The following is a 16,604-nucleotide window of genomic DNA, read 5'->3' as shown; positions in this document are numbered from 1 at the left end:
TAGGTGTCACTAGGGTTCTTATTGTTGGAACTTCTAGTTATCTTGGTAGGAATCTGATATCCTTATTCCCGTCTCAGGAAATCCTCTTTTTTCCACAAGGCATCGTTATGTCTTTCTATGGATCGCGGGTCTGTTCATTAGCTCCTATTTATGGTGCACAATTTCGTGGAATGTAGTAGTGGTTATGACCGATTTGATCGAAAAAGGAATAGTGTGTATTTTTCGTTGGGGATTTCCTGGAATAAATCGTCGTATCTTCCTTCGATTCCTTATGAAGATGTCCAGTCGATTAGAAGTCGAAATTAAAGAGGGTCTTTTCCTCGTCGTTTCCTTTATATGGAAATCAGAGGTCAGGAGCCTTCCCTTGACCGTACTGATGAGAATCTGACTCCACGAGAAATTGAACAAAAAGCGGCGGAATTGGCCTATTTTCTTGCGCGTACCAATTGAAGTATTTTGAAATGAACCTCGAAGAATTAATGTTTTGTTAGCATGGGGGGAAGGAACAGAACTAAGGAATCTTCATTTTATAACTCATGCTTCATAGAAATTTCGATCGGATAGAGTCGACGAAAGAGATGGTTTCCTTAGTAATTTCATATTTAAAATGCCACAAAAGAAAACATTCACCACCCTCACATATCTTGCATCTATTTTTTTTACCCTGGTGGGTTTCTCTCTCTCATTTAATAAAAATCTGAAATCCTGGGTTACAAATTGGTGGAATACTAGGCAACCCGAAATGTTTTTGAATGATATTAAATAAAAGAATCTTCTAGAAAAATTAATAGAATTAGAAGAACTTTTCTTTTTGGACGAAGTTATAAAGGAGTACCCAGAGACACATATACAAAAGCTCCGTATAGAAATCCACAAAGAAACGATACAATTGGTCAAGATGCACAATGAAGGTCATATTCATAGCATTTTGCACTTCTCGACAAATATAATATGTTTCGATATTCTAAGTGGTTATTCTATTCTAGGTAACGAAGAACTTCTCGTTCTTAATTATTGGGTGAAAGAATTCCTCTATAACTTAAGTGACACAATAAAAGATTTTTCTATTCTTTTATTCACTGATTTATGTATCGGATTCCATTCGCCTCATGGTTGGGAACTAATGATTGGCTCTATCTCAAAGGATTTTGGATTTTATCATAATGATCAAATTATATCTGGTCTTGTTTCCACTTTCCCAGTCATTCTAGATACACTTTTAAAATATTGGATTTTCCGTTATTTAAATCGCGTATCTCCATCACTTGTAGTGATTTATCATTCAATGAATGACTAAAGACTGATTCACCGATATTAATCAATCATAATTTTTTTACTTTGTTTGTACATACACAAACGAAGCATTCAAAATCTTACTCACCTTTTATATTTATACCCATCCCAGAGACTCTTCATGTATTCCATTCCAGTAAAACTATTACATTACAATAGTAGAATCGTGGATAGGGAACTATACTAGTAACCTACCTAATTTATTGTAGAAATTCTCGGGATCAATGATTGGACCATGCAAAAAAGAATATCTTTTCTCGGATAAAGGAGCAGATGGCTCGATCCCGAGAATTTCTACAGTAAATATCATTAGATTTGATAAAGCGCGATTCGATTAGAAGAAGTTTATTCTGTAAATTATTTAGGATTCGGCTTACTTTCCCGTTGTGATATACTTCGTTGTGTAGGGTTCTCGTTCAAAATAAATCTTTTTTTGCATGAAGGCTAACCCAGTGGTTGGTCTTACTTTAAAACTAATTTTTATTACATTAATAAGTATTCCCTTTTCGCCTTTTCACATTCAAGTCAAGTACTAAAGACCGATATTCTAGATTCTTCTTTTAAGACTTCGAGCTTTAATTTCATAACCCGATTCTTTTTTGGGGAGACGGGTTGCAGGTCGAGGTAGTACGGACTAAAAAATGGTAAATTGGGGATAGATCCCTAGGATTGTTATATGTAAGGGTTTCTCTCAATTCAAGGCATTGAATAAAATCCATTAAGTCTAGAACAAGGAAAAAAGAATAGGGCGATGCATTCAGTTTCCGTATCTAATCAATAGAAACAACAATCCTCTAACTGGATTGGATCTTAATGAAAAAAATAAACCAATACCCTTCGGTTTTATTATATGATATAGAATATCATAAAATATAACATCCATATAAAATTCTTAATATTCTTAATAGTATCTTAATTTAATCTTAATAAAAATTTTCTATAAATTATAACTAAAAAAAATATGTAATTCTTTTTTCTCTTTTTTTTAGAGAAAATCTGAGACAAGATAAAAACGATAAGTTTGTAATAAGAGCATAATATGTCTCTAGCATATCGAAATGGAATTGAAAGAAGTGAAATAAGGACTCCTCTCGATGAACCTTGAAACAAGAATGACCCACAGCAAAAAAAAACTGGGGAGTTCAATCAAAATTCATTGGTATTTCGACTAAACAGTTATAGCTTAATTCAAATTCCAGATCGAATCGAGGAATACGGTATATATTTTTTCCACATTCATAGGAGCGCATCTATGTTTCTTCTTTACGAATATGACATTTTCTAGGCATTTCTAATAATATCAAGTCTTATTCCTATTTTGGCTTTTTTCATTTCCGGGGTTTTAGCCCCGACTCTCGAAGGACCGGAAAACTTTCTAGTTATGAATCAGGCATAGAACCAATGGGCGACGCTTGTTTACAATTCCGAATTCGTTATTATATGTTGCTTTGGTTTTTGTTGTTTTTGATGTTGAAACGGTTTTTCTTTACCCATGGGCGATGAGTTTCGATGTATTGGGTGTATCCGTTTTTATAGAAGCTTAATTTTCGTGCTTATCCTAATTTTTGGTTTAGTTTATGCATGGAGAAAATGAGCGTTGGAATGGTCTTAGCTCCTGAATATTCAGACAATAAAGAAGAAAAAAATGACATTGAGACAGTTATGAATTCCATTGAGTTTCCGGTACTTGATCAAACAACCCAAAATTCAGTTATTTCAACTACATCAAATGATCTTTCAAATTGGTCAAGACTCTCCAGTTTATGGACGCTTCTGTATGGTACCGATTGTTGCTTTATTGAATTTGCTTCATTAATAAGCTCGCGCTTCGACTTTGATCATTATGGCTTGGTACCAAGATCGAGTCCTAGGCAAGCGGACTTAATTTTAACAGCCGGCACAGTAACAATGAAAATGGCTCCCTCTTTAGTAAGATTATATGAGCAAATTCCTGAACCAAAACATGTAATTGCTATGGGAGCCTGCACTATTACAGGAGGGATGTTCAGTACTGATTCTTATAGTACTATTCGAGGAGTTGATAAGCTAATTCTTGTGGATGTTTATTTGCCAGGTTTCCCTCCTAAACCGGAGGAAGTTATCGATGCTATAACAAAACTTCGTAAGAAGGTATCTCGAGAAATCTACTAAGATAAATTTGGGTCTCAACAAAATAATCGATGTTTTACTACCACTCACAAGTTTTATGTTGGACGTAGCACGCATACTGGAAATTATGATCAAGGATTACTCTATCAATCGTGATCTACTTCAGAGATACCTTATGAAACATTTTTAAAATACCAAAGTTCAGTATCTTCCCATGAATTAGTGAATTAGGGATACTGCTTTTCTTTTGTGCAGAAGAATAGCAAATGCCCTTCACTTCAATTTCCAAAATTTCGTCGTAAACGTGAACTACTTATACAAATGAAAATCCGGGAGAGATTAAAAAAATGCAGGGTCGTTTGTCTGCTTGGCTAGTCAAGCATGGGTTAGTTCATAGATTTTTAGGCTTCGATTACCAAGGATTCGAAACTTTACAAATAAAGCCCGAGGATTGGCATTCCATTGCTGTCATGTCATATGTATATGGTTACAATTATTTACGCTCTTAGTGTGCCTATGATGTAGCACCAGGCGGACTCTTAGCTAGTGTGTATCATCTTACGAGAATAGAGTATTGATGCAGATGAGCAGGCTATAGCCTATTTGGAGGCTAAAAATCCAAGTGTCGTAATTTAGATCCTTAGGGGTCCATTTCGATGGGAAACAAGCCAAAGAACAGGACAAGGGAATCTTCGATTGCCTTGGTCTTCAGAATTTAGCCAAATTCCATCGTTTAGGGCATCAAACATACGTTTTTGCTATTTTAGGAAAGTTTTTATTTTGTTAATAACTCTTTCGTTAGGAGTCTGTTTGGGCCGCCGTTTGAGGCGAATTGTTTTATTTTATGAGTACTTTCATTATTTTAGGTCGACCAAAATTTGCCAAAAATAGCAAATTAGGGTCTGAGTCGGTTTAGGGGGTTTTTTCATCCTTTCTTGACTAGCAAGTTAGGGTTTTTCCCCAAGTCTATAAAAGAGTCCATCATAAATTGTTTAGGGCAACTTTTTTTGGAATATATATCTTCTTTATCAAACTTTGTTCAAGTTTAATCGATTTTTATCTAAAGTTGGGAAACCGAAGTCTAGATATTAATCAACGTTCATAGTCGATATTCCTAGGAATATTTGAAGTCTGAACAACACTTCTCTTTTCTCTAGTTTCTCTAATATCCGCTGCATCAGTTGGCATCAGAGCCAGTTCGATTCCAGGGTTAGTAATATGCCAAGGTTACCAGTTGGTCGAGGTCGTGGTCGAGGTCGTGTTCGAGGCCAAGAAGTTGATCCAATTGATTATAATACGATGAAGGAAGAATTATTGAATGAAATCCGAGTGATGATGGGTCAGAATAACATTCATCATGAAGAAGGAGACGAGGAAGAAGGGGATAATACCAACGAAGAAGGGGATTATACCAACCCTTTTGGTAGAGGACGCCGTGAAGGTAGGATAATCCAACGTGACGATTCTGAGCGCTGGAAGGCCGGAATAAAAGTGGAGGTTCCAGAATTCTATGGAGGTTTAGAACCGGAGGAGTTTCTTTCGTGGTTGAACACAGCTGAGGAAGTATTGGAATTTAAGGATGTACCAGATAACAAACGAGTTCAGCTGGTAGCAACTATGTTTCGGGGAAGAGCTAATTCGTGGTGGCAACAACACAAACTACAACGCTCTCGTAAAGGGAAGCAGAAGTTAGTCTCGTGGGAGAAGATGAAGAAACATATGAGAGCAGAATTTTTACCACACAACTATATCAGCTTGATGTACCAGCAACTACAAAACCTACGCAAGGGAACACGTTCTATAGACGAGTACACGAAGGAATTTTATCGATTACTTTCTCTTAACGATTTGTCGGAGTCAGATGAGCAAAGAGTCGCACGTTATGTAGGTGGTCTTCCTCAGCAATATCAGGATACACTTAACATGTTTGACTGTTGTTCTATATCGGATGCACATCATAGAGCAAGGCAGGTAGAGAAACAAGTGGGGCGTAGAAGTTCAAATTGGGGTAACAATGTAGCATCTTCCCCAACAAGTAATCGTAGTACGTCAACAACTAGTACTGTTAACAAACCTAATTCGGTTTCGACCCAAGTAAAACTCCAATCAGCTATTTTGGAGGCAAGTGTAATAAGTGCGGTGAAACTGGGCACAAAGGCACTGACTGTCGCAAAGTAGAACGTGTGAACAAGGTTCTTTTCAATGAAGACAATCGTGAAGAAGATGATTGGGTACCTGAATATGATGAGGATCCAGAGGATGACTCTGAACCTAGTGATGAAGTAGTTACAGAGTGAACTTTGTAGCAAGAAGAAGTTTTCTCACTCCACGTACAGATGAGGACGACAACTGGTTACGTAATAATATATTCCAGTCGACATGTACGATCGAGGGAAAGTTTGTCGTTTAGTTATTGATCCTGGAAGTTGCGAGAATATTATTGACGAAGAGGTCGTGAAACGGTTTAGGCTGGAAACCAAGGCACATCCGCATCCATATAAACTTTCTTGGCTTAAGAAAGGGAATGAGGTGAAAGTAAACAAACGTTGCTTGGTTTCTTTTTCGATTGGTAACAAATATAAAGATAAAATATGGTGTGACATTACTAGTATGGATGCTTGTCACTTGTTGTTGGGTCGACCATGGGAGTTTGACAGGAAAACTAGTCATGACGGGCATAAAAATACCTACAGCTTTTTATGGAACGACGTACGTATAGTACTTGTACCCAGCAAAGAAATTGCACCTAAACCATCTACCGGACAAACTACCAATCTCTTGTCGTTTAAGCAGTTTGAAGTTGAGGCAGAAGATGCAGGAGAACTGTATGTGTTGATTAGCAAAGACCAACAGCCGGATGAAAGTAGTATCCCTATTGCAGCTCAACCTTTAATTAAGGAATTTATTGATGTTTTCCCTAACGAGTTGCCAGACGAGCTACCACCTCTCCGGGATATACAACACCATATTGATCTCATCCCTGGATCAAGCTTGCCAAACAAAGCGCATTATAGAATGAGTCCTAAGGAGCATGAAGAACTTCGTCGTCAAGTGGAAGAGTTGTTACAGAAAGGTTTGATCCGACAGAGCCTAAGTCCTTGTGCTGTACCGGCCTTGTTGATTCCAAAGAAAGATGGAACGTGGAGAATGTGTGTTGACAGTCGAGCCATCAACAAAATCACACAGTAAAATACCGTTTTCCAATTCCTAGATTGGATGACCTGCTAGATCAGTTGTGTGGAGCGAAGGTGTTTAGCAAACTCGACTTGAAGAGTGGGTACCATCAGATCAGAATTCGAGAAGGTGATGAGTGGAAAACAGCTTTTAAGACTCGAGAAGGGTTATATGAGTGGATGGTTATGCCGTTTGGATTGTCCAATGCGCCTAGTACATTCATGCGTATAATGAATCAAGTTCTCAGGCCCTTTATCGGTACTTTTGTGGTCGTTTATTTCGACGATATTCTTATTTATAGTGTTGATATGAACATGCATTTTCAACATCTTCGAGAAGTGCTTTCAACTCTACGTCGGGAAAAATTATTTGCAGCCATCAAGAAGTGTTCATTCATGACTGACCAAATTCTATTTCTCGGCTATGTCGTAACCAAGGATGGAATAAAGGTAGATGATTCCAAGGTTGAAGCTGTAAGAAATTGGACCACACCCACTACACTGCACGAGGTAAGGAGTTTTCATGGTTTCGCTTCTTTTTACCGGCGTTTTATTCATCACTTCAGCACCATTATGGCACCCATTACTGAATGCATGAAAGTAGGAAAGTTCTCATGGTCTGAGGAAGCTGACAAAGCCTTTGAAGCAGTCAAGACAAAACTAATAACCGCACCACTATTGGTGTTACCTGATTTCAGCAAGCCATTTGAATTACACTGTGATGCATCGAAGGTGGGAATTGGAGCTGTTTTGAGTCAGGAAGGACGACCTGTAGCATATTTTAGTGAGAAGTTGAATGGTGCTAAGACCAACTACAGTACTTATGATGTGGAGTTTTATGCCATAGTTCAAGCCTTGAAGCATTGGCGACACTATCTAATTCATAACGAATTCATTATGTTTTCTGACCATGATTCTTTAAGGCATATCAATAGGCAAGAGAAGCTTTCATCTAGACATGGTAAGTGGGCTTCTTATTTGCAAGAGTTCACTTTTGTACTGAAGCACAAAGCTGGGTCGCAGAATCAAGTTGCTGATGCTTTAAGCCGTCGAAGTATGTTACTCAACACCATGCGAACTGAGGTAATAGATTTTGATTCGTATTCTGAACATATTCTAACCGATCCACACTTTGTGGAGATTGTGGATAATATCAGTCTAGGAAAACGAAGTGATTACCTTATGCATGAAGGATTTCTCTTTAAAGGTAACCAATTGTGTATTCCCGATTCTAGTCTTCGATTGAAGATTATTAAGGAGTTACATGACGAGGGGCACATGGGTAGAGATAAGACTTTCCAGCTTGTTTCAAAATCATATTACTGGCCAACAATGAGGCGTGAAGTTGCTAAATTCGTGGACAGATGTCGAATCTGTCAAGTTTCAAAAGGAAAAGCAACCAATGCAGGGTTATTATACCACTAAAAGTTCCAAGCCAACCATGGTCAGATTTGAGCATGGATTTCGTATTGGGTTTACCTCGAACTCAGAGGGGGCATGATTCAGTATTTGTTGTTGTCGACCGTTTTTCAAAAATGTCTCACTTTATTGCTTGCAAGAAGACTACTAATGCACTGAAGGTAGCTGAATTGTTCTTCCAAGAAGTGTATCGTCTACATGGATTGCCCTGTTCAATAGTCAGTGATCGAGACACAAGATTCCTTAGTTATTTCTGGAAAACCTTGTGGAAATTGGCTAATACAAGACTTAATTTCAGTAGTGCGTATCATCCTCAAAGTGATGGCCAAACAGAAGTTGTGAATCGTTCTTTGGGTGATATACTACGGTGTATGGTTGGAGACAATCCGAAAAGTTGGGACCAGAAACTTTGCCAAGCTGAATTTGCATTTAATCGTTCAGTCAACCGTAGCCTGGGTATGAGTCCGTTCGAGGTTGTTTATGGATACAATCCACGAGCAATAGATTTAGCTCGTGTTCCTGATTTGAAGAGAATTGAAGTTCGTGCTGAAGAACGTATCCAACAGCTGCAGCAAGTTCACAAGTTGGCCGAAGAACAGTTGCTTCGAGCTAATGAAAGGTACAAGGAGGCGGCAGATAAGAAACGCAGAGTTGTCGAGTTTGAAGTAGGGGATTTTGTCTGGGCAATATTGACAAAGGATCGTTTTCCAGTTGGCGAGTACAACAAACTGAAGGCGCGCAAGATTGGTCCCTTGGAAATTGTCGCAAAGATTAATTCCAATGCATACAAGTTGAAGCTTCCAAGTCACATCCGTACTTCTGATGTTTTTAATGTCAAACACTTAGTGCCTTTTTGTGGTGATAATTCTGATGATGATACGACAAATTCGAGGGCGAATTTCTCCCAACCCCGAGAGAATGATGCAGATGAGCAGGCTATAGCCTATTTGGAGGCTAAAAATCCAAGTGTCGTAATTTAGATCCTTAGGGGTCCATTTCGATGGGAAACAAGCCAAAGAACAGGACAAGGAATCTTGATTGCCTTGGTCTTCAGAATTTAGCCAAATTCCATCGTTTAGGGCATCAAACATACGTTTTTGCTATTTTAGGAAAGTTTTTATTTTGTTAATAACTCTTTCGTTAGGAGTCTGTTTGGGCCGCCGTTTGAGGCGAATTGTTTTATTTTATGAGTACTTTCATTATTTTAGGTCGACCAAAATTTGCCAAAAATAGCAAATTAGGGTCTGAGTCGGTTTAGGGGGTTTTTTCATCCTTTCTTGACTAGCAAGTTAGGGTTTTTCCCCAAGTCTATAAAAGAGTCCATCATAAATTGTTTAGGGCAACTTTTTTTTGGAATATATATCTTCTTTATCAAACTTTGTTCAAGTTTAATCGATTTTTATCTAAAGTTGGGAAACCGAAGTCTAGATATTAATCAACGTTCATAGTCGATATTCCTAGGAATATTTGAAGTCTGAAAAACGCTTCTCTTTTCTCTAGTTTCTCTAATATCCGCTGCATCAAGTATGGTGTGGATCAGCCAGAGGAGGTATGCATAAAAGTATTTGCCCCAAGGATAAATCCTAGAATTCCATCTGTTTTTTGGATTTGGAAAAGTGCGGATTTCCAAGAACGGGAATCTTATGATATGTTGGGAATCTCTTAAAACAGATGAGAGAAGGATACTCAACTTTGGTACCTTCTCTTCTTGGTACCTCTGGTGATACGACATAAATCACCAGAGGTACCAAGAAGAGCAGGTTTGAGATCGAAATTTCCTTCGGAGACATCGATCTTTAAAACCGCCAAATCATACGTGGGATCAAAACCAACAAGTTTTCCTTCCTTGGAGAACTTTTCCCTGTGTGCATCTTCAATAAATACCTTGCAACGCTGAAGTCCAGTCGTATCAGTTGCCAACTTAGCTATGACATGATAATTGGTCACTATGTGTCCACTTTTATCCCATATGAAACCAGAACCAGTCCCTTCGACTTTCGCAGTTTCCTCTTCTTCTTTCGTAAGAACTTCTTCAGTATTTGTGCTTCTGCCTGACGAGGTCTTAGCTAATTCAAGGTCCTTAATAAAAACCACCGAAGGAGAAGCCTTTTCGAATACCTGAACGACTCGTTTTCTTGGCGCTGAGGTGTTTCTTCTTTTACTCGAGCATTTGCCAACTGAAAAGACACCAAATGTAGAAAAGAAGATAAAATTGAGGAAGTAGCTAATATTGAAGAATTCCTCCTTGTGAGGAACAATCTCTGTGAGTTGTTCACAGAAGAAGAGAAGAAATGTTTGCTGGATTATTATTGTATTTAGAGATCAAGTGATGATGAATGGAACCAACACCACCATCATCGGTCTATTTGAGTAAACACCACCTCCACTAGTCTTATTGACGTCAAAATTTCTTGGATGTGGCCTTTTCATATCTTATCTTCAAGCCACATGCATAGTCAATTTGTGTGGCCATATTTAAAGTGCAATTGAGTGCCCCTCCTATCTTAAGTGCCTTTAACACCAAGGCTGATGATCCCTGCTATCAACGAATTCACCTTATTAGAATAGTAGCCTTCATTTGATTTTGGGCAGCCATGTTTTTAACAGAAGGGCTTGTTTACAGGCCATAACGGAAAATTATCAAAATAAAATAAAATTGGGGAACTACAGTCGGAAGTTTTTTTTTTTTTTTTTTCTTGCGAAGAAAATTGATGATTAAGATAATGCAATTCCATATTTTCAGAGAACTTATTGTCCAACACATTTTGACGAGATCATCAAGTGTTGCAGATCAAGCTCAAAATAACAGCTCCTGTCCGGATCAAGAAACTGCACTATGGTAAGAGCAAACGCTAATAACACAACCGTAGATAAAATTTAGACTTGGAAGATTGGCAGGTGCCGCGCGGACGCGTTCCCCCTCATGAACAAATTATGGACCGTAGAACTCTCCCTCAGTGGGGAATCTTAGGCGAGCGCCCTTCCAAAGTGCAATGGAAGTCACTAACCTAGGCCATGACCCTTCATGATCAGTCATAGACCCCGTCCAGGTAAGTATGATTCCTAGTAGCATTACAGCTTGTCTTATAGGCTTCTTTTCCTCATCTTTTCTATGTCTAATAATGTGGGATTATTATTATCTCATTCTGCAATAACTCCAAGCGTTGGAGAGGTTGGGCTATGTAGATTGTAGACCTATAACTTCTTGCAAAACACTGCGCCTTTGGTGCTTGATACTGAGCTGGAATGACATGGTTTACATTGTTTGCTAAAATTGGAGCGGGTACAAGAAAGTTTAAAACCTCAGAGATCATGGAGCATAGCTCCTCCAACCGTCATCACCAATTGCAATCAAAATCACCCTTCATTTACACAAGCTCTGCAACCATGTACTATAAAACTTCCGATAGATTTCATCTTGACAGCACAAACATTTATTCAACGAAGTGGTTTACTAGAGCCTCTTAGTTCCAGTGGATAAGACACCATGATTTCTTTGATTCCAATTTGAATTGTACCTATAAAGGTGTTCGCAGCAACAGCAACAAAGAGCTGTGAGGAGAAGAATGGAAGTAAAAGCATGGTCATAAGATCATTATCGATCTCATAACCAGTGCCAATTTGTGGACCTTAAACCCACAAGATCCCTCAGAAGGTGTTGCCCCCTTATGTGGTGCAACACTTCATTGATGGTGTGCTCTTTGGGACTGAAAAACAAATCTGATCAAGTGAACCTGCAATTGCTAGTCGGCAATAATCCATCTGACAGGTTCTCTTAATATGTATTATGGCACTATGAACTCTCCGAGTAGGTGTTAAACCAGCGAATTTTATAGGTGTGTGTGTTTTCAACAGATGGGTTCTGAGCATAATTGTGAACTTCGAAACTTTGTAATATCAAAACCTATCTATTGATTGTAATTAAAATAACAGATGGAAATTAATTATCACTTTGTAATCAAATAGCAGGCTAATTGGACAGGATGTAGGCCAAGTATTTACGAAGTCTGCTGCTAGAGGCAACCAAGATAGCGTTAAAATTTGTGGGTGATGGACACTCATGGACTCTTAACAGTGATATGCCTACCGAGCCCCAAACATGAGTCCTTCATCTTCTACCACTTTTTGTTTAGTTGTAGTTTTTAGTCCCTTTGATGAACAAAGTACATTAAAGATCCTTACGGAAAATGGATAGTTTTTTTTTTATAATGTTGGGCTATAAGAACAAAGATCTTACTTGGACCTTGGTGGAGTGTTACCAAGAGCTTTTATTGGTGAATTTGGAACCACCGTTTCTAGAAGCAATGGTGAATTTGGACATTTCAGATTGGAATACAGGTTCACATTGAAGGCCAAACCCGTGGCAAGAACACCAAATTCAAGAGCTAACTGCTCTGAGTTTTGCGAAACTGGTGAAAGGGTCCAGGTTAGGGAACATAATTTTTATCTTAGTTTTGGTTGGGGTGTGCCAGGCCTATGCAGTAGTGCAACACAAAGGCGACGCGTGAGAACCAGCAGCAGCTGCTGTGATGGGAACTCCCCCTTGAAAAAAATTAATTTAATATCGTGTGAGCCGATAGCTCACATATCAGATATTAACTGATAAGAACAGATACTACACTTGATCTTAGCCAAAAGGCCGAGAAATGTATGCTTGTTCAATTCTTTAGCTTCTTGCTTTATACAGTCTCGTTTCCGTTCTTCTGCTTTAAACTAGTCTAGGTGGGACTAAAGTATTAGCTTACTCCGGCTTAGGTATACGAGTCATGGGCAGGATACGAGTGTCTGAAAAGACTTCGATAACAATGTGCCAAACTCTGATGTAGTAGTAACTAACACCCAATCTGGAGTCACTTATATCTGAAAAGGCAGACATTTTCAGATGGAGACAATTTCCTACCTTCCCGACTATGGGGTTGACGACGGTACTATAGTAGTGAAGACGAACGCAACATTTCCGCCACTTCTAAGGGACTTGGCAATGATAAGGGAAGATAACCGGTTAACCAATAACGATATTCAAGATATCGTTCACTACCTAGCTCAAGCTGTTGGTTTAGCAGATTTTGTTGGGATTTTCAAAAAGGTACAGTTGTTGACGAAGCTAATGTTCGTTAACATGAAGTTGTCCAATAATTTTTCATCATCCAGTTGTTTGCTTTTGTGGAAAAGAAGTATGCAGAATGCAGTGATGGAACTAGAGCAATGGAGAGACAATTTCTTTAAACAATTCATCATCAATTAGGTGTTCAATTTCTGGATTTATTATCCCTTTGTGGATAGTCAAAATTCATGATTTATTTTCCCTTTGCATACATTCCTTTCCTTGGTGTTCGCTGGGAAACTAAGACAATAAACTAAAGCAATGGAGAGACAATCCTTAACCTTCTAAGTCTCACAATCATAAATATTCAACTTCTATGTGGAACCATTATAATGATTATTCCTTTATAGAATACTCACATTCAATAAATTGAAGGCTGAAAACCAATTAACTTAATAGGATGAGTAACTAACTGTAAAACATATGCCGAGCTTCTAATCAAAAGATTTGATAGCTTTCCCATACCTTGTTCTTCAATCCAATAGGCATTGGCTAACCTATCGAAAAATCGATTTTAGAATTAAAACTTAATGAAGATTAAATTTATATTTTATTTCCAATATGAAACAAATTTTTGTAAAATATGTTTTTATCTCAAAATTATTCAAATATTCAATATATATGCTTTATATGAGAGCTTTTAGTAATCCACATATAGATGAAAATCGCGTAGTACATATCACTGATAATATATATTTTTTAAATCATACAGATATGCAAAACCTAATTAAGATCACTACTTGCAGGTAGTGTGTCTTAACATAACCAAGAGTATAACTTTTCTCGCAGATCACGAGGAGTATGCATACAGTTTGTCCCGTTTTCAATATTTTTTTATGACCTAAGACGTATTTGGCTATCCAAAATTGTTTTTTCGTGACCAAAATCTATCCGTGACCCTAGCTAAGTCGTTCATGACTCAAGCTTGACGTGTCTTTTACACTGGTGTCTCAGTTAGGAGTTAGGAAGCAAAGATGATTGTGGGAAAGGTGAGGCCGTAATTTTAATAATGAGTCCTACTGGAGAGTACCTTGATGGATCATGGAGATATCATTTGGTAAAGATCAAACCAGATATCATTTGGCCTAAAAAGAAATTAACAACTAGAAATACGTGTGAGGTAGCATATTGTGATGCCCCGACTACTAGATGCGCAAAAGTTTCTCACTTCCCAAAGATATCCCAAAGATAGGCCACCCGAATAACTCTTGAGGAAGGTTAAGACTATAAACCTTCTATATGTAACCAGTAAAAATATTTATTGTGGGATTGACTCAACCTCCATATAATGCGGGATGATAAATTCTCAAAGGAATTTATCGACTTTGGATGCAGAAAGATGGAAAGAGAATAGAAGACCATGAGGGAAGCGTTATAAACTCATAAATGAGACTCTCATGACTGAAATCAGTTTTTGTCCAGACGTTTTTTTTTGGTGGAAGTATAAAAGAAGTGGAAATAGAACGTAACGACTTTCGACATGATGTTGAATCTACCCATAACCGTACATCGGCTTCTTGTCTGGAAAACGTGGAATAAGCACTACCGAGTCATCTCACACGATCTAGAATCGGCAAATCCTGGGGCGCTAAAGAGAAAAACGGGGAATGAAGCGTTATCAAGATGATCCTGAATTGTTTTCGCAACCCGAGGCGTAAAATTAAAAGGGATATTTTAAGTCATTTTAGTACTTGGACATCTCTACACAGTATAAACACAAAATAAAATTTGTCTAAAGAACAAAATTAGAATAATCGAGAAAGATAGTGACTGATAGAGGGGTGGGGTTTTTTAAAAAAAAAAATAGAATAATCGAGAACAAAATTAGAACAAAATTAAAATTTGTCTAAACAAAAAATAATCTCCTACTACTAAAATATTCTCTCTCATTTTTAGGATGATTTTCTCTCATCTTTATGATGATTTTTTTTATCATCAGAGGACGATTATCTTTTTCATTCTAAATCCTTCAGTTAATTCATCTTTTTTTTCTTGGTGTGTTTGTTTCGACAGACCAATCCCCCAAAAACTCATGGAAATATCAGGGATGCAAACACTAATAGAGTTAGGAAACATTCATTATCTATGAAACAACGAATTGAGTTCTGCTCCGAAAAACGAGGAGTTGGGGGCTTCGTAACTCGTCCAAGTACAAAAGGAGACCTCACCTTCTTGCATAAAGTCAGCATCGGTAGAATTGGAATGGTGAGCAATTGGGTTGGGGTATATTGAGATCTATAAAAAGATATTTTGTACAAAAAAAAGAAATATACAAACCTTTTGATCCTGGATAGGAAAACAGGAAAATTTGTGTGTAATTCATCCACAAATAGAAAGGACGGTTTTTTTTATCCGAGATCAAAAAAATACCGATTGGGCCCACTGAAATGAATTTTTTTCCGCTTCATGCTCACCCACGGGGGTTGCTCGGAGCATGTGATGATTATTCTATTTCGATGGGCCAAACGACCGTCCGACTACAACCACAAACAAGATTGAGGAAATGAAAACTATACAAATTTCTAGGGCTATACGGACTCGAACCATAGACCTTCTCGGTAAAACAGATCCAACTTTTTATTATCGAAATGATTCGAACTGTTCCAAAGACCCACAGCATTTTTTTTGCATGGGCTCTTTCATCAACTGATATAAATATCAGATAGTCCGCCATACTTTTTCTTAACAAAAAGATCACGAGATGGCTCCACGTGCTCTGCTTCATTATTTAGATTATGATCCAGGAACATACCAAAGTGTTTCAAAGAAGAGTTACCTTGACGTAGGTCTGCCTCTGGCCTAGATTAACCTAAGTTAAATGGAGTCTCTATCGCTCTGCTCAAAGAGTCCAAATATGAAACTTCATACACCTTAAAGTTCATAGTACGAAAGATATTTTTTTGAGGTCCTTATACCCATTATGCGCTAGCATTGAATGGGATGTGTATTCACCTTATCATTATCGAATCAATGATGGGTTCTTTTTGGAGCCTAAATTGGCACCCAAAGCGGACGAACCAATATTTGTCAGGCTATTGTTCCCTCGAATATATAGAGTAAGACACTGATTATCAATAAGATCAATTTTGTTGATTAAGATCAATTTTGTTGATTGCATGATGGGACTCCCCTGAAAAACATTGGCGCGCGTGTAACGAGTTGCTCTACCAACTGGAGTTTAGCCCTTGTGATAGATAGTTTATCATGGAAATAATTTCTTGTCAAGAGAATCTTCAATGATCCAACATGATAGCTTCTGATCTGTTTCCTACCAAGAATTGGATTGCTTAGAAATAAGATTGCATCTTAATTCATCGATATGACAAGCCCCTTCTTTCTCTTTGTGATGATAAATGACCTACCTAACCCAGTGGTTAGAGTATTGCTTTCATACGGCGGGAGTCATTGGTTCAAATCCAATAGTAGGTAGAACTTATTAGATACCGGAGTAATTAGTATCTAATAAGTTTTTCTACCCACCCTCCCTTTTATTTTAGTTGCATAAG

The 16,604-nt window shown here is 37.9% G+C and overlaps 2 non-coding genes across 2 annotated transcripts; both read right to left on the bottom strand.

Moving 5' to 3' along the window:
• Positions 1-10,888: 10,888 nt before the first annotated feature.
• Positions 10,889-11,052, bottom strand: LOC113285045. Its single transcript, XR_003328558.1, has one exon. It is a non-coding gene; the product is annotated as a U1 spliceosomal RNA (small nuclear RNA).
• A 1,400-nt stretch (positions 11,053-12,452) lies between these two features.
• LOC113284679 lies at positions 12,453-12,646 on the bottom strand. Its single transcript, XR_003328318.1, has one exon. It is a non-coding gene; the product is annotated as a U2 spliceosomal RNA (small nuclear RNA).
• Between the last annotated feature and the right edge of the window lie 3,958 nt (positions 12,647-16,604).

This window comes from Papaver somniferum, chromosome 5, assembly GCF_003573695.1.
Source record: "Papaver somniferum cultivar HN1 chromosome 5, ASM357369v1, whole genome shotgun sequence".
NCBI lineage: Eukaryota > Viridiplantae > Streptophyta > Magnoliopsida > Ranunculales > Papaveraceae > Papaver > Papaver somniferum.
This window is presented reverse-complemented; position numbering and strand designations above follow the sequence as displayed.